The sequence below is a fragment of the Boleophthalmus pectinirostris genome, unplaced genomic scaffold (genome assembly GCF_026225935.1).
Source record: "Boleophthalmus pectinirostris isolate CB_2022bp ecotype Guang Dong unplaced genomic scaffold, ASM2622593v1 HiC_scaffold_8, whole genome shotgun sequence".
Taxonomy (NCBI): Eukaryota; Metazoa; Chordata; class Actinopteri; order Gobiiformes; family Gobiidae; genus Boleophthalmus; species Boleophthalmus pectinirostris.
Window position 1 is genome coordinate 8,880,303 of NW_026571515.1, and position 23,807 is coordinate 8,904,109.

At 42.4% G+C, this 23,807-nt stretch overlaps 2 long non-coding RNA genes across 2 annotated transcripts; one reads left to right on the forward strand and one right to left on the reverse strand.

The window, feature by feature from the left end:
• The first annotated feature begins 1,629 nt into the window (after positions 1 to 1,629).
• LOC129412265 (uncharacterized) lies at positions 1,630 to 2,384 on the forward strand. Its single transcript, XR_008633639.1, has 4 exons — positions 1,630 to 1,942; positions 2,011 to 2,088; positions 2,152 to 2,253; positions 2,318 to 2,384. It is a non-coding gene; the product is annotated as an uncharacterized LOC129412265 (long non-coding RNA).
• Positions 2,385 to 21,460: 19,076 nt separating this feature from the next.
• On the reverse strand, positions 21,461 to 23,605 carry LOC129412267 (uncharacterized). Its single transcript, XR_008633641.1, has 3 exons — positions 23,522 to 23,605; positions 23,366 to 23,411; positions 21,461 to 21,487 (listed from the first exon to the last, which is right to left on the reverse strand). It is a non-coding gene; the product is annotated as an uncharacterized LOC129412267 (long non-coding RNA).
• Positions 23,606 to 23,807: the final 202 nt, after the last annotated feature.

Sequence of the window (23,807 nt, forward strand, 5' to 3'; positions counted from 1 at the left end):
TTATATCAGAATGTAGTGTAATATGAGCCCTTTAATGACATACTGTGAAATGATCGTGGAATATGTCAGATTTCTTCTTTCTTTTAAGTTCAGCTACACAATTACAGTGAAGATATAGTCATTTTTTTGAATAGCCATAGAAATGGAGAGTTGAATAGACTATTTCGTGCCTCTTGTGAATGAGAAATTGGTTTGGGACTCATGATTAAAGAGTTGTTAGAACATTCTGTACGCACACACAGAAAAGTACAGTGCTGCCTTGACAAATACAATACCACGAGTCTGTTTAAGCTGCAGACAATGGGACGAGACCAGACAGAGCTTTAAATATATTTTTCAGTGTTTATCAGGTGAGTTTCTGTATTCATTCACATTAAAAGACGCATATTCTGCAAAACTGTTTTCTTTTGCTTTTCGCCAAGTTAAAACATTGATGCCTCGTCAAAAACATAGTTTTTTTATTCATTTAGTACGGAAGTCGAGAGGGGTCACAACAAACGCAAACGCTGCAACAAATGCAAATGCGACAACACAACAAAAAGAAACAACACACCAAAAAAAGCCACAACGGAAATGACTACGGGACTCTATTTTAATGCAAAAGCTGCAACAAATACAAACGCCACAACACAAACGCAAATGCCACAACACATTAAAAAGCCACAACACATCAAAAAGCCACAACAGAAGTGACCGCGGGACTCTATTTTCCAACGGACCGATCAAGCGGCAAGTGAAGAAGAAGAACTACAACGTGAAAAGTAAAGGAACGGAGAAGTTGGAAACGTAAGTAAAAGTAATTTATTGTTTTATCATTATTCGTTTCACGTTGTAGTTCTTCTTCTTCACTTGCCGCTTGATCAGTCCGTCGGAAAAAAAGAGTCCCGCGGTCACTTCCGTTGTGGCTTTTTGATGTGTTATGGCTTTTTAATGTGTTGCAGCATTTGCGTTTGTGTTGTGGCATTTGTATTTGTTGCGTGGTTTGCATTAAAATAGAGTCCCGCAGTCATTTCCGTTGTGGGTTTTGTTGTGTTGCGGCATTTGTATTTGTTGCGGCGTTTGCGTTTGTTGTGACCCCTCTCAGCTTCCGTAATTCAGGTTTGTTTCATTAAACCATTAGTCCAAAGTTGTCTTCAAGTTGTCTGAGCACTGGAAAATGCTCTGTCTGCATTTTGCCTGAATTGTTGCATCACAGGTAAAAATCCAGACTTCTCCTGTGTGGTTTTGAAGCCCATAAACCTTCACCGGACTTCAGTCAGTTTGTGCTCACAACACACACGGCTGTAGCAGATTATACATAGAGCCGAGGGATTTCCTTTGTTTATTTTCTCACTGACAGCAGAGGGAGCTCCAGCGTCTTAATGTGTCCTCACAGGTGTCATTTATAAAGTGGGGACAAGTGGGACATTTCAAGTTATGTTTAAGAGAGATTTAAAGTCATACAATTACACAATATCCTCTTCAAAGTTGCACTCTAACTTTCATGATATAGGTCGACTCTGAGCTTTGAACCGTGCTTTAATGCTCTCTCCTTTCCATTATCTTACACTGGATTGTATTTAGATTTTATTTACTTATTTTCATTTTCAGGATTAATTTCTGATTAATCTTGTGTGGCAAGACCGGCTTTGAGGGTCTAGGCTGCAGGTGCTCTTACCTGGCGTTCCGTGGCGCTGCGCTGGTGGGCTATTTAAGCGCTCCCTTCTCAGTCGTTCCCCCTTTTGGCTCACACGCTCTTCCGGGCCTCTCCTTGTGGCCGCTCTGTCCTCCAGCTCAGGTAACGTTCACTTGGTAAATTCCATGCCCGTTACATCAAATTTCCTATCACGTTTCCTTTTAGTGTCGCTGCTTGGCCGCTGCTTGGCCGGTGCTCTCACCACATCTGTCCCTCGCGTCTCCGAATCACGGAGCACCTAGGGCGCGCTTTCGTCTCCCTGATAAGGTAATGCACGCCCGATACTCCTCCACTCATTCATCCGTGCCCATACTTTTACCGGTGTCTCTCTGTAGCTCCACGGGTGAGCCGAGCGAGTCCCTCCCCATTGCGCTTGGCGGTGCGCCGCCGTGTCTCTTAAACCGCGGCGGCAGGTAACCAAACCCTTATCATCACGTGCTACCTGTGCCAAACCGCTCTAAATTGTGTGTTTGTAGCGTGTGCCGGTCCACGTTGTCTGGACCACTTCTGGACGGCGTTATCCTGTGTAGTCGCCTTTGATTCAGCCTGGGGATTACGCACTGTCACCTTCAACCACGGTATGTTTAGCCCAGATCCTTGCACTGCAGGCTCAGATTTTAATTCCAAAATTTAATTTTCTAGGTGTCAGCGGGGGCCTGCAGCGGCGTGAGGACACCACCTCTGCTGTTTTGTTTTTTTGTTTTATTTGGGGTTTTTTTTTGTTTTATTTTGTTTTGCTCTGTTTTGTTTTGCTTCAGTTTTGCTTTGGGTTTTGGGGTTTTGCTTTGCATTTTCAATATTGTGTACTCGTTTTCTCACTGTAGTGTTTTACTGTTTGCTGATTTTTTTTTTTTTTTTTTTTTTTTTTTTTTTTTTTTTTTTTTTTTTTAATGGATGTAGCTACTTTTAAATCACTTAAATCTGTCTTTTAAAATGGAAAAGAAATAAAGATTTGTGCAAATGATGGAACCTGGCTCTCTCTCCCTTAATGATATGCTTACCTGTGTGCCTTACGTTTAGATTTCATTTCCCCGAACTAGATTTGGGGTGGCGTTGTTGCAGCAACACATCATAAAACTTAACATTTCCCGGAGTGTTGAACCCCTCGGTTGCCACACTTGTATTATCCTACTTCTTGTGCCTGAAACAAGTACAAAGTTCCTTGTGGCTTTGACATTTCATACTTCAACAGACGTGCCACAGCCAAACTCCTGTCACAAAGCAAAAATGTCAGAAGACTTAGGGGTGAGAAAGTGCATTTTATGAATGGCCTGAGAAATGAAAGGTTGACTCTTCAGAGCCCGATCACAGCGCAGACCTTTGGTGTATTCTCAGCTCCTGCTCCAGCATTAATGAGTTTTAAATGAGCACGCCAGGCCCTCAGACACATGTGAGGAGCACTAAACCCATTAGAAACACTGGGAGCTGGTCCAAAAAAGCCCAACCGCCCATCGCCGCAGGCTCAGGTTTTATGAATTACTGTTGGACACGTTCAAATGACTGCCTTGCCTGTTAAAATAAAACTGATGAATATTGTAACATGGATAGTTCACTCCACCGTCCAGATGGAGGTGCCACACAGAGACAATTTTCGAACACATTTTCCTGACAGTTTCAACATTTGCTAAACAAAATAGAGGTGCTGACATTCATTTCATTAGTCTAATCATAACCATTGTGTAATTTGGACACGTTTTGGCTCATTAAGTGTTGTTTATTTCCTCTTGTAAATGAGAGCTTGCTCCCTCCCTCTATAAATGAAGAAATGATTACACTTGCTTGGTGACAGATCTCAAATTGCTTGCGGTATCAATCTTTGTGAAATTGTTTTTGGGTTTTGTGTTAAATGTGATTTTAGAGACAAAAGATGCAAACTGGTCTGTGACAATAATCTGATATATTTACATAAGATACACGTGTTCATTAATTTAAAAAAAAATGGAAAAAAAGAAAAAAAAAAAACTAGGCAAGGTCTTCAGTATAATATAACAATGCTCAATATGTTATGCTTTGTAATGTGTTATGTGTCCCTGAGCCTCTAATGCAGGGGTGTCAAACTCATTTTCACCAAGGGCCACATCTGGATCATGTGTGTCATCAAAGGGCCGGTTGTAAAGTTCAAACTGCAACTGTAGCTGTAATATCAGTATGTTACAAAACTGTAAAAATCTGTATTTGATTTTTCATTTCATATATATTTATTTTGTTTATTTGTATGTTTTTTGTTTTTTGTTTTTTTTTAACCTTTTTAATATTTACTGGTATTCTTGCTCTTATTTGATTTGACTAGTTTTATTGTCTTAATGAGGATTAGTAGAGTTAATAAGAGCTTTACTTTATATTTCTATTGGACATGTTTTATCTGTTTTGTGCAGCACTTGGGAAACTGTTTTGTTTATGAAATGTGCTGTAGAAATAAAATGGATTTGATTTGATTTAAAGGTTTAAGTTAAAACATTCACGACTCCTTCAGTAACATTCATGAAATAGCCGTCCCTTCTGCATCAATTTTTCTTTTCTTGGATATTTTTGGGGAAATTTGATGATGTTTTTCTTAGCCTCTCTAGTGGCGAGATGCAGTCACTTCACGGGAAACAGCTGCGGTGCATTGTGGGAGATGTAGTAGAGGCACACAGTCACAACATAATAATAAATTATACCTTTTAACCCCTTGTGGGCCACAGAAAATGGCTTGGAGGGCCGGATGTGGCCCGTGGGCCTTGGCCTTGACACATGTGCTCTAATGGGTAACCAACTTATCGCCAAGTCAACTATGTGCTTTAGTAGGGGACTTTATACAACGCTAATAATAACAACCATGGGGTTATGTCCTTGAACCGTCACCTTATCGTGGTGGAGGGGTTTGAGTGCCCGAATGATCCCGGGAGCTATGTTGTCGGGGGCTTCATGCCCCTGGTAGGGTCACCCAAGGCAAACAGGTCCGGGGGGACGGGTCAGACGAAGAACGGTTCAGAAGCCCCTATGATGAGTGTACGAGCAAGGCCAGTTACGTCGCCCGGATTGGCGTCACCGGGGCCTCACCCTGGAGCCAGGCCTGGGGTGGGTGCTCGCCAGCGAGCGCCTGGTGGCCGAGCCTCCCCCCACGGGGCTCGGCCGGGCTCAGCCCGAAGGAGCGACGTGGGGCCGTCCTCACGTGGGCCCACCACCCGCAGGAGGATCCATATGGGGCCGGTGCAGAGAGATCTGGGCAGCAGTCGACGGCGGGGGCCTCGGCGACCGGATCTCCGGACATGGAGACTAGCTCTGGGGACATGGAATGTCACCTCGCTGGGGGGAAGGAGCCTGAGCTTGTGCGGGAGGTTGAGCGTTACCGACTAGATATAGTCGGCCTCACCTCCACGCACAGTTTGGGCTCTGGAACCCAACTCCTTGAGAGGGGCTGGACTCTCCATTTCTCTGGCGTTGGCCGCGGGGAGCGGCGGCGGGCTGGTGTGGGCCTGCTCATTGCCCCACAGCTCAGCCGCTGTGTGTTGGAGTTCACCCCGGGGAACGAGAGGGTCGCGTCCCTGCGCCTTCGGGTCGGGGACAGGTGTCTCACTGTGGTGTCGGCCTACGGGCCGAACAGCAGTGCTGAGTACCCGGCCTTCTTGGAGTCCTTGGGAGGGGTACTAGACAGTGCACCGACCGGGGACTCCGTTGTTCTCCTGGGGGACTTCAACGCCCACGTGGGCAACGACAGTGACACTTGGAGAGGGGTGATTGGGAGGAACGGCCTCCCCGATCTGAACCCGAGTGGTGTTTTGTTATTGGACTTCTGTGCTAGTCACAGTTTGTCCATAACAAACACCATGTTCGAGCACAAGGGTGTCCATAAGTGCACGTGGCACCAGGACACCCTAGGCCGGAGGTCGATGATCGACTTTGTCGTCGTGTCATCTGATCTCCGGCCGCGTGTCTTGGACACTCGGGTGAAGAGTGGGGCTGAGCTGTCAACTGATCACCACCTGGTCGTGAGTTGGGTTCGCTGGCGGAGGAGGAAGCCGGAAAGACCTGGCAGGCCCAAGCGTGTAGTGAGGGTCTGTTGGGAACGTCTGGCGGAGCCCTCTGTCAGAGGGACCTTCAACTCGCACCTCCGGGAGGACTTCTCCCGGATTCCGGGGGAGGCTGGAGATATGGAGTCCGAGTGGGCTTCATTCTCGGCCTCTATTGTCAATGCAGCTGCTCGGAGCTGTGGGCGTAAGGTCTGTGGTGCCTGTCGCGGCGGCAACCCCAGAACCCGGTGGTGGACACCGGAAGTAAGGGATGCTGTCAAGCTGAAGAAGGAGTCCTATCGGGCCTTGCTGGCTCGGGGGACTCCTGAGGCAGCTGACAGGTACCGGCGGGCCAAGCGTGCTGCAGCCCGTGTGGTCGCGGAGGCAAAAACTCGGAGCTGGGAGGAGTTCGGGGAGGCCATGGAGAAGGACTATCGGACGGCCTCAAAGAGATTCTGGCAAACCGTCCGGCGCCTCAGGAGGGGAAAGCAGTTCTTCACCAACACTGTTTACAGTGCGGGGGGAGAGCTGTTGACCTCGACTGGGGACGTTGTCCGGCGGTGGAAGGAATACTTTGAGGATCTCCTCAATCCCACCGTCACGTCCTCCGAGGAGGAGGCCGAGGCTGGGGACTCAGAGGCGGACTCATCCATCACCCTGGCCGAAGTCACTGAGGTGGTTGGCAAGCTCCTTGGTGGCAAGGCTCCGGGGTTGGATGAGATCCGTCCTGAGTACCTGAAGTCTCTGGATGTTGTGGGGCTGTCTTGGCTGACACGCCTCTTCAACATCGCGTGGCGGTCGGGGACAGTACCTCTGGACTGGCAAACCGGGGTGGTGGTCCCTCTGTATAAGAAGGGGGACCGGAGGGTGTGTTCCAACTATAGGGGGATCACACTTCTCAGCCTTCCCGGTAAGGTCTATGCCAGGGTACTGGAGAGGAGAATCCGGCCGATAGTCGAACCTCGGATTCAGGAGGAGCAGTGTGGTTTTCGTCCTGGCCGTGGAACACTGGACCAGCTCTACACTCTCCATAGGGTGCTCGAGGGTTCATGGGAGTTTGCCCAACCAGTCCACATGTGTTTTGTGGATCTGGAGAAGGCATTCGACCGTGTCCCTCGTGGTGTCCTGTGGGGGGTGCTCTGGGAGTATGGGGTCCGGGGCCCTTTGCTAAGGGCTGTCCGGTCCCTGTATGACCGGAGCAGGAGCTGTGTTCGCATTGCCGGCAGTAAGTCAGACCTGTTCCCGGTGCATGTTGGACTCCGCCAGGGCTGCCCTTTGTCACCGGTTCTGTTCATTGTATTTATGGACAGAATTTCTAGGCGCAGTCAGGGGCCGGAGGGGGTCCGGTTTGGGGACCACAGGATTTCATCTCTGCTGTTTGCGGACGATGTTGTCCTGTTGGCTTCATCGAACCAGGACCTGCAATGTGCACTGGGGCGGTTTGCAGCCGAGTGTGAAGCGGCTGGGATGAAGATCAGCTCTTCCAAGTCCGAGGCCATGGTTCTCGACCGGAAAAAGGTGGCTTGCCCTCTCCGGGTGGGTGGGGAGTCTTTTGCCTCAAGTGGAGGAGTTCAAGTATCTCGGGGTCTTGTTCACGAGTGAGGGAAGGACGGAACGTGAGATTGACAGGCGGATCGGTGCAGCTTCGGCAGTGATGCGGTCGCTGTATCGGACCGTTGTGGTGAAGAGGGAGCTGAGTCGAAAGGCGAAGCTCTCGATTTACCGGTCAGTCTTCGTTCCTACTCTCACCTATGGTCATGAGCTCTGGGTAGTGACCGAAAGGACGAGATCGCGGATACAAGCGCTCGAAATGAGTTTCCTCCGCAGGGTGGCTGGGCGCTCCCTTAGAGATAGGGTGAGGAGCTCAGTCACACGGGAGGAGCTCGGAGTAGAGCCGCTGCTCCTCCACGTCGAGAGGAGCCAGTTGAGGTGGCTCGGGCATCTGTTCCGGATGCCTCCTGGGCGCCTCCCTCGGGAGGTGTTCCGGGCATGTCCCGCCGGGAGGAGGCCCCGGGGAAGACCCAGGACACGCTGGAGGGACTATGTCTCTCGGCTGGCCTGGGAACGCCTCGGGGTCCCCCGGAGGAGCTGGAGGACGTGTCTGGGGTGAAGGAAGTCTGGGAGTCCCTGCTTAGGCTGCTCCCCCCGCGACCCGGCCCCGGATAAGCGGACGAAAATGGATGGATGGATGGGTTATGTAAATGTTGGACTCATTTTTTTTAATCACAAAATGCACAAACTGTATCCATTTGACCTAAGAGACATTGTACCATATTTTCCACTACTCCTCCAGTGGCTCTGTAGGGTTTAACATACTCAATGACTGAATAATCATCTAACGCTCTTTTGTCCGAGCAGATTTAATTAAAGTTTACATTATACAAGCCCTATGACAAATAACACTTGTGACCGAGACTTGGTACAAAAAAAGGAACAGCTATTCTCACACAGCATGACGTAAATCCATAATCAAGGGTTGTTCTTTAGAAAAAAAGCCCCATACGCAAATAGTGGAGAGCCCTAGAAGAAAACAAGACTGAATGAGCAGATGTGTACTTGATTACATTATCTTTGTGTTCGGCCTATTCAGAAGTCTTTTTTTAGACGATGTAGTGCAAGGAGTCCAGCACAATTGGATACAGTCAAAATTGCACAAGAGAGTGAGTTTGAATTGTTGGTTTTCAGATTACATTATAAAGATTTTAAAGGTTCTATATTACACAAAATGGTCTTTTCTGTTGTTACCTTCACAAAAATATACTTGGAGTTGTGTTTTTTAACTTTCACATGTCTGAGTAACCCCTTATTATTAGTTTGTCTGCATCTCCAAAGCTCACAATCCTCTATTCCACCTTGTGACGTCATGTAGTGATATTTTTCTTGTTAACAGCTACCGTTTACCTTTAGTTCAATAGAGACAGACAATTCCAGATGTGAAATTATCCAAATAATTCTGACGAAGGTGTATGAAGTTTAAAGACACACTGGAGGACTTCCTGTATTACAACATGACATCACGAGGTGGAACAGAGCGTTAACATTTGAGAAAAGAACTTATCCTAAATATGCATTGTTTGTGTGAATGAAAAAACACAACTCCCGGAATGATTGTGATGAGGAAACATTTGTCACATAGAAACCGAGGGAGGACCCTAAATGCAGGACTGCAGCTGAAGTTCTTTAGTAACAAAAAGACCCAAAAACCCATAAATTCAAAAATTAAAAGATCCAAAAATTGAAACTAAACTGCCATGACAAGACACTGACACTGGCAGTACAATGGTGTATAACCCTGCGTTCACTTTTCTTCTGACTCCCACTTGGACCTCGGGTTTGACGTCACGCCTGAGCTTGAAGCGTATTATTATGTTGTTTCGCGTGTCGGACTCGGAGAGTAGTGTGCAGCCTCACCTTAACATCGACTACTAGACCCACAGGCATTGATACGGACGTGGTAAGGTATTGTAGTAATATGAGTGACTGAAATTGTCATTTAAACCACCAAAGTGTCCAAACACAATGAAAACAGCTTATATTTACATATTTTGGATTCTGACTTGGAATCCTTGCTTGGTCGACTTTTTCCATTGCACCGTTCCAGGAAAAGGGACGTGTCATGTATTTCGCTAGGCAACTTCCTCGGAAAACCGATTTGGAAGGATAATCGAACGCAGGGTAAGCACACAGATATAGGTGCAACCCATTAGGGCGGGGGAAACCATCAACAGACAGGATGGAAACTCAAAACTAGAAGCAGAAAAAGACAAATGTCCTGCAACAAAACATGAACCATGACAACATTTAAACACAGATCAATAGCTTGAAATGACCTTTTTTAATGGAATGTGATCCTATTGTGCCAGCTTTTTGAATTCTGTGTGTGTTTCCTAATTTGTATGTTTAAAGGTGCACTGCGCAGCTTTTCTGGTGAAGGGTCTGCTTACCTGCTTGTCTCCATGGAGATGTTATTGCTTGGCCTGGAATGTTCAGTGGTCTGGCATTAAACATACAATCATTCTCTGGTGAGTAGGGGCGTATCTCCACAGATCTGAGTGTAGCATAGTGCTGCAACCTGCTAGATACGTTTAATTTATACTGTGGAACATTCTAGACAAAGCAATTACATTTCCATGGAGACAAGCAGGTCGAGAAATGCTACACAGTGCACCTTTAACCCTTCCATCCATTTAAACATGTTGCCGTTTTGTTTTGCGCACTAGATTGGTCTGTGTCCATGTTCTACCACTTCTCTCCGGTTTGAAGCACATTATATGAAATGACTGAAAGTGAAAAATGGGACTTAACTCACCTCTCGGCGCACTTCGGGTTCCATTTTGACAAAACAATTTCCCAGAAGAGTACGGTGACACAGCTGAAGAGGTGGAACGGACTAGTCTGTTCCTCTACCGACACACAGGGGAAGTGAATAAGCCTTTCCAGGGAAGAATAAAAAAGAGAATGGGCTTTGTTTTGTTTGTTTTTTTAAATACAAATCATGTCTTCAGCTTCAGAATTGGATGCTGGGGGTGTAATCCTTTTAAGTCTATGGCGCAATGTTCAGCAGTTGCCATGGTGACACACTGCACACATTAGCAGACAGACAAAAACGTTTTAAGGGCTACAGTAAGTCTTTTTAGGATTAATTGGTTTAAACAACACATTTTTAGGAATCTGTAATCAATGATGGGCCCATTTAGGTTTGTAATTTTTTTTTTTTTTTAAAGGTGAATAACTAACTTAACAAAACAACAACTGCTGGCCAGTGCTCGCTTGTGATTGTAATGTTATTTGATGGACTTTACTGTACAAAATCAGCTCATCTGTTGTAGTTCCAGGTAAAACTGTTTCTTATGGTCAGATTGTGTTAAACTAAAGTTCAGATAAAAGTCTAACAAATCCAAACACAGAGCGGTGCCTTCACTGAGCGTCACACTCTCAGGGAATGTTGATGACGCGGAGGGTCTGCCTGCTACTCGTCTCAATGGAAATGTTATTTAGCCTAAAATGTTCTGCAGTATGGCATTAATCTCCACGGAGACATCAGATGACACCATGCCACCAGGACAAGTTACGGGTCAGATCTGTGGAGAGGCAACCAATAAAAACACCTAAAAATGAATAAATGTAAGAGAGGAGTTTAACTCTTTCCCCCCTGGACTTGTACTAGGAACAACCCATACATATGTTACTAGTTCTACCCATAGAGCATAATTGCATAAAAGAAAACAAACTTCCACGAGTGATTATAAATGATTTTTACACTCATGAACTTAATTGTAACACAGACATATTTGTATCTCTGGAAACCTTAGACTCTGAACTCTTCATTTATGGATGTTTAAATGTGATTCAACTAATTTATAGGTGCATAACAGCTCACTGAAAATGAGAGTTTACCTGGTCAGGTGCAAGCTCGAAAACAAAAAACTACATTCAGGATCTGATATCTGCATGTTCTGAGTACGATATTCATAAAAAAATAAAAAATATACTTTGTCAAAGTATTTAAACAGATTTCATATCACCAGATACAGTAGAGCCAAGTGTGCACCTGTTTTTACCTGTTGTACACCTGTGTGCACCCAATACATTTTTTTCCATTTAACTTATTCAACTCATTTAGCTTATTCAACTTATTTTATTTATTCAACTCATTTAGCTTATTCAACTAATTTAGCTTATTATAATATAATAATATAATAATAAAACTCTTCCCCGTCAGTGTGTGTCCAGTATTTGTCATGTTGGTTAGTTTCTCGTGCGCAGAGCTCCTCATAAGAGTTTTTTCTGTAGCGATTCTGTTATACATTGCATCTTGGAAAAAAAGACTGAAATATTTTAAAGGACTGGCCTGGGCAACATCCAGATTTCAGGGCAATTTTGGTTCATAATCGAGTATAAAGCTCAGATAGTTTGTTCGGATATCGCAGGACTCCACACAGACGCATCAGCGGCATTCTCACCTTCTACCCGAAAGTCCGTCGCTATCGCTGTTTTCCACTTTATAATCACCCTCATCATCACTTTGAAATCTATAAAAGTCACTTTCTCTAAACTTATCCATAAAATACGTCCGCTCCTCATTATTTCTAAAACTGTGCGCCGCAGCGCCGCGATCTTTCCATTGCACGTGTTTCGTGTTGTGTTTTTTCCGGAAGCTACCATCGTCGATTAACTTCGGAAAAAATCGGCGAAAACATATCCTTGAATCCTATTGGTCAGCCTAGTGTGGGTTGTAGTGGCCCCGACCTATCACAGTCTCTGTTTAAATGTGAAAAACCGAGCCGTTTCTAAAGGTCGTCAAATCTCGTCTTTAGTGATACAGCGGAGGTGACAAAAGTCGTCATTAAGGGTTCAGGGGGGGGTCGTCAAATGTCGTCTTCATGGGGGAAAGAGTTAATGCTCTACTATGAAACATTCCAGGCATGAGATGGATTTTCATTTATCTTTTATTTTTGGGGAAAATTGCTACATAGATCTTTTGGCAAAAGAAGAAATTCAATTTGTCAGCTGGACAAAAGTTTATTTTGGTCGAACACTGTGAAAATAACACTCCTAGAGCAGTGTATTTAGCTCCTCCCTGCAGACAGACGTAAGGCAGTGTCCACCAGCCTCTGACCGAACATGAAGAAGTAGCCTGGATGAGCTGCGAAAACGAAAATAAACCAAAACCAATCAACCAAAATAAACTTTTGTCCAGTTGATAAATTGAATTTCTTCTTTTGCCATGGATTCTACCTGGACGACTGAGGGATTGTACACATTGTGGGACTGTATCCAAAATCTTTTGTCAACCTTTATGTATGAACCAGTGTTGTCACTATACTAAAATTTCAAACTTGTTTTGGATACTAAGGAATAGTCTTTGATAGATTTAGATACCACCGTAATAATAAAAACATACTCTCTATTTTGACAGTAGAATATCATTTTCAACATTAAATTATAGAGTCTTAAATGTGTGTAACCCTTCAGTCGTCCAGGTATATTTAGTTGTGCTCTTATACTTGTTCTGATACAACTCAAGATCATTCTAAAACTATTCAGGAAAGGTTCATTTTCTGTCCTGTGAATGTGGCTTTTCTAGTATTGATACCTGCTCAAATGAATGTCTAGGTTCAATACTAGTTTAAGTATCGATTAGTATCTGATTTTTGATCATTTTGACAACCCTAGTATGAACTGGAGTCATAAGAATAGTAAGTAAAGTGAAGCATGAAGAGTGAACTATCGATTCCAGGACAATAGTCATGGATTGCTCACACATTACTCATACATCATCTCAGAGTAGACGTATAATGAGGAAATCCATTAAGACATTGTTAGAAGCTCATAAAATCTACTTTTCCATAGCATGGCTTTTTTCAAATATATCGCATTTTGTTCAAGTTTCTGAGAACACACTGACATTTAAATTCAGCTTACTGCGTCAGCGCGTCCTTGAGTGTACACGATCATAAAAGGCTATCCATACTTTTCATGAACAATATAACCTTCACACTTTGTGCAATTTGAGCCGCATTGTATGAAGCCATTACATGTCTCATTATGTCGTATGTTCTCTATAGTATGACTGAACCAACCTTCAGTACAATACAAATGGTACAAAAGTGTGCTCGTGACATTCTGAGCTCTTGAGTTAGGTGAGTAAAATGCTTATGATTGAAGATATTGTCATCCTAATCAGTTCCTGTTATCTTGGCCTACATCATCAGAGGTATAATGCTCCCTACAATTGAAGCATATTCAGGCTGGACTGCATTCGACTTGAAATTTTCATTGCATTTGATAATTTATTTTGAACTCTGCAGACAAATGTACACACATTTACATAATTTGTTTGATTTTAAGCAAAAATGGCGAGTGACTGATTGAAAAACTGTTGGCTTATAGAAGCCCGAGACAGTAATGTTATTTAAAAAGGACTTTTTTAACATTCCAAAATCAGACTTCTGAGCTGGAGGAAGACCAGTGACACCCCATGACCCACCCCAGATATAATGGAAAATTAAAGGACCTATACTACGTAAAATGAATTCTTGTGAGCTTTAAGTCATGTCAGAATGTTATCTCCTTAAAAACAGACCTGGAGTTGTGTTTTGTTTGTTTCATTCACACATGTTTGAGTAATCCTTTATTATTTGTCTGTCTACATCTTCAGAGCTCAAAATGCTCTGTTCCACCTTGTCATGTCATGTCATGAACCAGTAGTTTTCTTGTTAAAATCTACCTTTTACCTTTTGTTCAGTAGCAATTCCAAGTCTGATATTATCCAGATGATTTTTGTGAAGTGACACAGTGAAGCACTTCCTGTATTACCATATGACATCACAAAAGAGTGGAAAAGAAAAGAACTTACCCTGTGTTCGATTATCCTTCCGAATCGGTTTTCCGAGGAAGTTGCCGAGCGACACACGTGACTCAGACCTCGGTGGCGGAAAAAGTAGACGGAGCAAGGATTCCAAGTCAGAATCCAAGATGGTTCCACCCACTGTGACATGTAGATATGAAGTGTTTTCATTGTGTGTCTGGACACTTTGGTGGTTTAAATGACAATTTCAGTCACTCATATCAATACCTGTGGGTTTGGTAGTCACTGTTGTGGTGAGGCTACACTCTACTCTCCGAGTCCGACACAACAACATAATAATACGGTTCAATTTCAGATGTGACGTCAAATCCAAGGTCCAAGTGGGAAGATAATTGAACACAGGGTCAGCCTCCAGTCCACAACTAGGAAACATAAAACAAGGTTGAGTTACACAGTAAAACTGAAGCAGCTTTGATGAGCAATAAAAAATAAGTATCACACATTATCATATAGTAAATGGGCAATAGTATATGACAGTATATTCTCAGTAACAATCATTAGTCTGTTTACATCTCCAAAGCTCATGCTCTGTTCCACCTTGTGATGCCATGAAGTGGGAGTTTTTAAGTTCACAGTACCTTTTACTTTTTGTGCAGTATCCCAATTAGAATAATTTTGTTGTTGGGGAATAATATAACACATGTTCAAGTATATCACAAATGCATTTTATTATGGCCCTTGCTGTTAGCACCACCCAGGCAACACTTGGGCTTTTTCCAGCACCATTCTTCACTTCTCATGTCTGTGCTCGCTCCCTTCCATCCCAAACTGATGTTTCCTCTATTATTTTTGTGCAAATTATCAATAAATATAATGTTTTATGAAATGACACTACCCCGCGGTTTGAATATTTATGGAGCTCTTTCTCTTCCCTGCTTGAACTGTGTGTGACGGGTTTTCATGTTTTTCTAATTATTACTTGGTTTCATGAAATGGTGTCTCTGGTATTATTATTATTTTTTTTACATCAGTTACGTGACAGTTTGAGTAAAACGGTAAAAAAAAAAATACATGAAGGAATAGTAGTATGAGTTCTAAACGGAATACTTCTGTCATCCACATGGGACTTTGCATCCTAACGACAATTTACACACATATTTCCTGTCAGTTTTCACATTCATTCATTTCACACATTCATAAAAGGACTCATATTACACTATGTTCTGATTTATGTTAAAAAGTTGTTTCCTCATCATAAACAGACCTGCAGTTGTTTTGTTTGATTCACACAAGAGCACATTTTGTGTAATGTAGGACCTTAAACAAAGTAAAGGTGTTGTGATTTCACTTTTCATTAACTACTCTGCGTTTTAGACAAGTTTGAGAGAAGAACACACTCTAAATATACAGGGTTTGTGTGTTAAACGTGCAAATGAAACAAAACACAACTCTGAGTAAGTTTAATGAGGAAATAACATTACAACACAGATCAGAAAACAGCCTAATATGGGCCTTTACAAAATTACAAAACTCAGTAGGAAAAACAGTTTGGGCAATGCCAAAGTAAAGCAATGTTGAGGAACTACATTTTTAGTCCTATGAAACTGTAATCTAAATATATTATCACTTCTCACTGTAACTAGACTGAAGGTATTACTCTATCTGAAGCTCTGAAGTAAATCTTTAATTTAAGCTTTGTCTGAACACAATCTGACCAGAAAGAGTTGACTTAGCTGGAACTACAACAACAGGAGAGATGATTTGTGCTCTTAACTCTTTCCCCCATGAAGACGACATTTGACGACCCCCCCGAACCCTTAATGACGACTTTTGACACCTCCGCCGTATCACTAAAGACGAGAAATGGCTCAGGTTTTCACATTTAAACAGATACTGTGATAGGTGGGGGCCACTACAACCGACACTAGACTGACCAATAGGATTCAAGGATATGTTTTCGCCGATTTTTTCCGAAGTTAATCGAAATAGTGACAATGGTAGCTTCCGGAAAAAACACAACACGAAACACGTGTAATGGAAAGATCGCGGCGCTGCGGCGCACAGTTTTAGAAATAATGAGGAGCGGACGTATTTTATGGATAAGTTTAGAGAAAGTGACTTTTATAGATTTCAAAGTGATGTTGAAGTTGATTATAAAGTGGAAAACAGCGATAGCGACGGACTTTCGGGGAGAAGGTGAGAATGCGCTGATGCGTCTGTGTGGAGTCCTGCGATATCCAAACAAACTATCTGAGCTTTATACTCGATTATGAACCAAAATTGCCCTGAAATCTGGATGTTGCCCAGGCCAGTCCTTTAAAATATTTCAGTCTTTTTTTCCAAGATGTGATGTATAACAGAATCGCTACAGAAAAAACGCTTATGCGGAGCTCTGCGCACGAGAAAATAGCCAAGATGACAAATACTGGACACACACTGACGGGGAAGAGTTTTATTATTATATTATTATATTATAATAAGCTAAATGAGTTGAATAAATAAAATAAGTTGAATAAGCTAAATGAGTTGAATAAGTTAAATGGAAAAAAATGTATTGGGTGCACACAGGTGAACAACAGGTAAAAACAGGTGCACACTTGGCTATACTGTATCTGGTGATATGAAATCTGTTTAAATACTTTGACAAAGTATATTTTTTATTTTTTTATGAATATAGTACTCAGAACATGCAGATATCAGATGCTGAATGTAGTTTTTTTGTTTTCGAGCTTGCACCTGACCAGGTAAACTCATTTTCAGTGAGCTGTTATGCATCTATAAATGAGTTGAATCACATTTAAACATCCATAAATGAAGAGTTCAGAGTCTAAGGTTTCCAGAGATACAAATATGTCTGTGTTACAATTAAGTTCATGAGTGTAAAAATCATTTATTATCACTCGTGGAAGTTTGTTTTCTTTTATGCAGTTATGCTCTATGGGTGTAGCCCTAGTAACATATGTATGGGTTGTTCCTAGTAGGCGTCCAGGGGGGAAAGAGTTAAACAAGTCTCTCTCGTAAAATCACTGTCATAAGATAGTTAACATTAGTCAACAGTTTTTCAGGAAGTCACTCTCACTTTTTTGTTGAAAATTCAAACACCTAAACAGGACCATAAATGCTCGCATTGTTCACAGGCTCCTGAAAATGTCCAGTTTAAATCCATGTATTACTTTTTTAGTTTTCAGACTATCTTTACAAACTATTTTTGTCCGTATTTGACACCAAAAACATACCTGGAGTTATGTTTTGTAGTGTCGTCGTACTCGAGACCGGCTTCAAGTTTTTTTGCGGTCTTGGTCTTGTCTCGGACTTGCCCACGTTTGGACTCGGTCTTGTCTTGGTCTTGAAGACGTTTGGACTTTGTCTTGTCTTAGTCTTGAAGGCGCTTGGACTCGGTCTTGTCTCGGTCTTTAAGGCGTTTGAACTCGGTCTTGTCTCAGTCTTGAAGGCACTTGGACTCGGTCTTGTCTCGGTCTTGAAGGCGTTTGAACTCGGTCTTGTCTCGGTCTTGAAGGCGTTTGGACTTTGTCTTGTTTTGGTCTTGAAGGCACTTGGACTCGGTCTTGTCTCGGTCTTGAAGGCGCTTGGACTTTGTCTTGTTTTGGTCTTGAAGGCACTTGGACTCGGTCTTGTCTCGGTCTTGAAGGCGTTTGGACTTTGTCTTGTTTTGGTCTTGAAGGCACTTGGACTCGGTCTTGTCCCGGTCTTGAAGGCACTTGGACTCGGTCTTGTCCCGGTCTTGAAGGCACTTGGACTCTGTCTTGTCTCGGTCTTGAAGGCGCTTGGACTTTGTCTTGTTTTGGTCTTGAAGGCACTTGGACTCGGTCTTGTCTCGGTCTTGAAGGCGTTTGGACTTTGTCTTGTTTTGGTCTTGAAGGCACTTGGACTCGGTCTTGTCTCTGTCTTGAAGGCGCTTGGACTCGGTCTTGACTCGGTCTTGAAGGCGCTTGGACTCTGTCTTGTCTCTGTCTTGAAGGCGCTTGGACTCGGTCTTGACTCGGTCTTGAAGGCGCTTGGACTCTGTCTTGTCTCTGTCTTGAAGGCGCTTGGACTCGGTCTTGACTCGGTCTTGAAGGCGCTTGGACTCGGTCTTGTCTCGGTCTCGAGGTCTGACACCTGACCAGGGATAAAATGGAGATAGATTTATAAAAACATTGATATATGTGTGCCAAAATAACTCTAAAATACAAATAGATGTAGAAAATGACAAAGATGGTCTCGATTTGGTCTCGATGAGCCATGGTCTTGGTCTTGTCTTGGTCTCGACCCTCAGAGGTCTTGGTCTTGCCTGGTGTCAGGGCCCTGTGGTCTCATACAGGTCTTGGTCTTGTTTAGTGCGCTCTTGACTACAACGCTAGTGTTTTGCTTTATTCACACATTATTGAGTAACTAACTTTATTATTAGTCTGTTTCCATCTCCAAAAATCAAATTGCTCTGTTCCACCTTGTGATGTCATGAAGTGGTAGTTTTCAACTTCACAGCTACATTTTATCTTTTGTGCAGTAGAGATTAGAAATTCCAGGTCTGAAATGATCCAAATTGTTGTTGATGCGTTTGTTGTTTCACCATGGCAGTCGCTGAACATTACACCAATAGAAACACACGTAGAACATCCCTCTGTGTGACGTCACTGCAAAGTAACTATCGACATTTACACAGACAGTTTGCCGTAGAAAACCATTAACCGGAAGTTCGCAACCTTACTTTGTGGGACGTCCTACTATGGTGAAAAAGGTCCGATACTGTGACTACGTTTATATGATGACGGTCTGAACAGAAGACGCAAACGTGGCGTCGCGGCTTCACTTTTTATTCTGCGTTTAGACGAGCATTTTTGGGAGGTGGTGATGTATGTGACGTAAATGCGCACGCGACGTGAGCAGATCTGACGAGAATTTTGCGTCTTGGGCAGTGTAGACGGAAACGCTACAGCAGAGAGTATTCTTCCTCTGGAGGGTGGTTTCAGATTTTTGCGTTTTTAAGCCCCAAAAACGCCATCACCATCTAAACAAAAGGCAATTCTGATAAAATAGTTTGTCGTTTTTGCCCGCAAGGGTTCTTGTGTAAACAGGCCCTGAATCTCAGACACAACTCTTAACAGTATTTTGACCTCCCTTCGCACTTGATGTTCTGCACACAATACTATAATACAACAAAGCTGTTTTTATTTGGCCGAGGAGACTGGAGACTTTGATTGTAAAAGCATTTGCCTGATGATCCACACGTACTGTTCAGAGCAACTGCAAAATGAGCTGTTTTATCTCCGTCCGATTTATGTCATTTTCAAAATTGCTTCGCCGTCAACAGAACACAATGACAGGCTGGAGGAGCATCAAGGAAATGAAAAATATTAACGGCGCTTTCTATGGGCTCTGAGTCATTTAGAGACACTTTTATTGCTCATTGGAAGAGATTGTCCAGTGCTTCTTACTCAGTCAGAGATGCTTTGGTGTGGGACTGTGTAATGACTTGGAGGTATTGAACTGAAAAGCTGAAAGGAGAAGATCGTATTCAAGGACTGTAATGTTTGTCACAACTTCAAGGGCCCATATTACGCCATTTCCCAATCTGTGTAATAATGTTGTTTTCATTCATATGTTGATCTCACCCTAAATATACAGGATTTGTGTGTTAATCTCACAAAATGAAACTACTACTCTCATAGGCAGAGTTTGAATTTTGCGCTAGGCAGACAAATATTTTAATGTATGCACTAAATTCAAGATTTAAAGTCAGCATTGCCATGTGCACAGTCAGGAAACGTCTTACCCTGTACGATGAAATTATGGCTTTACTGTCCACATTGCTGTGCATTATAACTATTCTGTGATATTACACAGAATAGTTATAATGCTATTACCAGAACTGAACCAGGAGTGTCCCAGAGGTGCGCCCACGTAGATTACCAGGTGACTACAGGAGAAAAGACCGGTGCAGAACTCTGCACCCCATGGGGTTAAACGCAGCCGTCACCCGATCAAGCTTTGCGGACACCCTTCTCCATGGGCTCGGGGTTCTCCCTCTCTCTCAAGTCCAAGATTAGTCCTGGTTGAGTCATGGTTTATTCCTGGTTTAGACCTAATTTAGACCTGGTCTAGTCCTGGTTTAGTCCTGGTTCAGTCCTGGTTCAGACTAGCCTGATTCATCAGTCGGTTTCACTTTGTAGAAACCGCCTGACCTCGCAGCATTAGGATTCATTTGTTTGACAGTAGGCGGGTACTTTTTGTATTTAGCCAATCACTGCTTTTCGGTCATGACGTATGTAATGTGCTGCTAACAGGGCTAATTGATATATTAAGCTTTTCCCAAATCCCGTAAGAAGAAGAGCAATAACGTCTTTCCCCTTGATGAAATTCACCAAACATTTTCTTTGTTTCGGCTTTAAATCCTTGATCTCGGGAATCATTGCCAACACTGAATGTATGGCTCTTCGCTGATTGGCTGATGCCCGAACTCGCACTTCCGGGGGTTTTTGCAAACCGTCTAGTGGAGAGAAATGCAACTGAGCGGAGGCACTAGGTTTTTTTGACATTTAAAATATTAAATATTAAACTCCGCCCATGACTACTCTTGTTCCACCTTGTGATGTGATAATACAGGAAGTGCTCCAATGTGTTTTTGAACTCCATACACTTTCAGTAGAATCATTTGGATAGTTTTAGCCCAGGAACTGTCCATCTCTACTGAACCAAAGGTAAAATATAGCTCTTGAAAAGTACAGCTTCATGACATCAGGAGGTGGAACAGAGCATTTTGAGCTTTGGTGATGATGACAGCCTAAAATGCTGGATTACTCAAACATGTGAATGAAACAAAACACAACTCCAAGTGTGTTTTTGATGAGGTAACAACATTGTAAAGCTCACAAGAATCCATTTAGCGTAATATAGAACCTTTAAGCAGTTGGACTGTGGATAGTAAAGCTGACCCATTTTTCATTTTTGAGCAAAGGAAACTTAAAAGGAACATTCTGGATCACGCCATCACCTGTGACACAGAAGTATGACTTGAAGTTGATGATTGTCCTGAAGCAGCACAGAGCTCTTTGAGGCTGCCTCCATCTGTGTTCCTGCTCGCTCTAAAAATAGATCAAAGGTCTTATTACCTCCACAGGCCATGGAGCTGCTAACTGGCAAATACGTGTCAGCCAGTGCCACATAGTAAACTCACACTCCAGGTTTCTCCTCATAATGGGCTCACGTAAAAATAACACGAAAAGTAGTTTATTACCAAAACCGTCAGATACCCTCTAAAGTAGTCCTATTTTACGTGAAATTGACTCTTATGTCTTTTAAAGCTGCACTATATAACGTTTTGGTTGTGTAAATGATGATAATGTCAGTATATTTGTTTTCATGGTAAAAGTCAGAGAATTATTATTTCATTTGTTCAAATATCAGTGTCAGAACACTACTGTCATTATGTTTTATTTGTAAAAAATACTTACCTTTGAGTCATGTGGCCTTTTACCTTGTCCCGGGAGTTAGCAGAGTGAGAAATAGTAGCTGTGAAAGAGAGGTGTAAAGAAAAGACGTCAAACTTAAAAGAAACGTCATTTAACTACCGCTGGCGATGTATAGGTGAACACGGTAAATATATATTGTTTTGATTTCTGTATTTAACTAAAGGTATTTTATGTAAGGCTGAGACATTTTCTGTGTCTGTCTTTATTTTAGTTTTCACGGTGTCCACTGTGTTGATGGAGTCAAAGATTAATGAGAATAAATATTGACACACATGACCATCAGTACGGAACATCAAGTCCTTTATTTGCGAAGAAAACCAGGTTAGCTACAGTTTGGGGGTCCGTCGCCTTCTTGTCTCTATGGATATGTCTAGGGGTGTGCAAAAATATTCGGATATTGACATATCGTATCGCTTAATGTGATGATACAGTATCGATATCGTGGGCTGCTGTATCGATATATCACCAAAAGTATTTTTTTGTATATTTTACAAAATTATTTTGTTATTTTTTTATGCGACACATTTGACATTTTCACTGTTTTGATGAATAAAATGTTTGTGTTTCATATGAACTTTGCACAAAAAGTGGTTTAACAAAGACTTTTAGTATCACAGACATGATTTAGTCTTTATTTTTATTGAACTGTATTGAATCGATTTGAAATATATCATATTGAACCGAAAGCTCATTGTATCGAGATATGTATCGTATCATGGCCTATGTATCATGGTATGTATCGTATCGGCAACTTCATAATGATACCCAGCCCTAGATATGTCATTGTTCTACCTGGAATGTTCCACAGTATGACATTAAACAGCTCTACCTTACATTTATTAAATTTTATGTGGTTTTACAGTTCAGAAATACAGAGAAAAACAGGCATTCTCACTGTGAGTGGGGTCGCCTCTCCACAGATCTGACCTGTAACTTGGTCTGGTTTGGTCTCCATGAAGATAGAAAGGTTTAATATCACACTGGCCACATTTACATTATGTTTTTTTTTTTAGTCTGAATCAATTATTCTGAATTAAATAGTTCAGAATTAAAATATTCTCCTTCGAGTTTACATGGAAATAATAATTCCAAATTGAGGTTTGCATGGAAAACACGTTAAATCGCCTTTATTTAATTACGCTTAACGTTTGCGGGCGGGAAGGGTTCTGATTGGACACGGATACGAATGTATTTACGTCGATCGGAAGAAAACACACACTTCAGCTGCTACCGGCTTTTTGTCACCTCAGTTTATCGTTACACCACAGACACAAACATGATCCAAACTTTTTTCTGAGTGGTTCCGATGATAATGAAGCAGCAGCTGGAGAATTCTCTCATCACGCTTTACGTCTGTCAGCTGAGGAGGAGAAGGGAAGAGTGTCGGAGAAGGGAGGAAGAAGACAAACTGAGTCAATGGCTGCTCTACCTCAGCCCACTCCTGCATCCCGTTCACAAATCCAAAGACCAGTAATGAAAGTGTACTTATTAAAAAAAACTGTTTCGGCTTGAGACCAAAGCTCGCGCTGGGTCACCATCTTGCAGTGTGTCATTGTGTCAGAAGGGCGACCCAACGAGCATGAGCTGAACAACTGGAAATATTTTTAAGAAGAATAAATGTTAACATGATCAAGGAATAAATTAATTCAGCTCTAAAATCTGAATAAACCAAACCTAAATATTCATTAGGAATTAAGTGTTTACATGGTCTTTTTTTTAAAGTGGAATACATTTTTATTCTGAATTGAATTATTTTTAAGCGGAATTAAAGCTCATGTGTAAACATGGCAAATGTGAAACATTCCTGACAAAGCAATAGCATCTCCATGGAGAAAAGCATTTGACAAACCCTCCACTAGAAAAGTTACATAATGCACCCAAGTCACCTTAGAATGCTGTTACATAATCAAAAACATACCTGGAATTGTTGGATGAAGCAAGAGAGGTAGAGCGCTTCACTGGGTCTTAAAAGAGTAAAAAATAGCAGTACAGGTGCTCTATGGGGGTTAAAACAGTGGTCTTTGAACAGAAAATTACCCTTACTGGAAAATGTAAGAATGGGTAAGGTACAAACCTGAGGCACTCCGACTGAATATATTAAAAGTCCTTTATTACATGAAGGGACGCCAACGTATTTCGACCAGCAAGATGGTCTTCATCAGGGCAAAGTAGCAAAAACAAGACACACCGGGTGTCAATAACTACAATCAATTAATCACATGACAACCTCACATGACAAAAGGAAAAAAACAGCGAACAAACCCCAAAACAAGAAAAGGTTGGCCAACCATCAACTTATATATTCCTCATGGTTGGTTAACCTTTTCTTGTTTTGGACTTTTAATATATTCAGTCAGAGA